This window comes from Penaeus monodon, chromosome 33, assembly GCF_015228065.2.
Source record: "Penaeus monodon isolate SGIC_2016 chromosome 33, NSTDA_Pmon_1, whole genome shotgun sequence".
Classification (NCBI taxonomy): Eukaryota; Metazoa; Arthropoda; class Malacostraca; order Decapoda; family Penaeidae; genus Penaeus; species Penaeus monodon.
In genome coordinates this window covers 16,612,476-16,612,676 of record NC_051418.1, presented here as the reverse complement: position 1 = coordinate 16,612,676, position 201 = coordinate 16,612,476, and the positions used below count along the sequence as shown (strand labels likewise).

At 48.8% G+C, this 201-nt stretch overlaps 1 protein-coding gene across 1 annotated transcript in view; it reads right to left on the bottom strand.

Annotated features, from left to right (window-relative positions):
• Positions 1-201, bottom strand: part of LOC119594092 — a gene marked incomplete in the record, with an annotated part of 59,988 nt that overhangs the window by 23,963 nt on the left and 35,824 nt on the right.

Here is a 201-nt window from a genome sequence, read left to right as displayed (position 1 = left end):
GAACACACACATCCCTAACACTCGTGCACTCAACGGCTCCTCCGAGTGCAAATCTTGCCACTCTCCCCCTTAAAGAACCCTGCTACAAACACTACAGCCAGTAACGCCATCACGTGAAGACAATAAAACGGAGCTAATCTTCAACACATGCATAAATGATACACACCGCCGGTCGCACTTTTAACACCCTCACGCGATAAG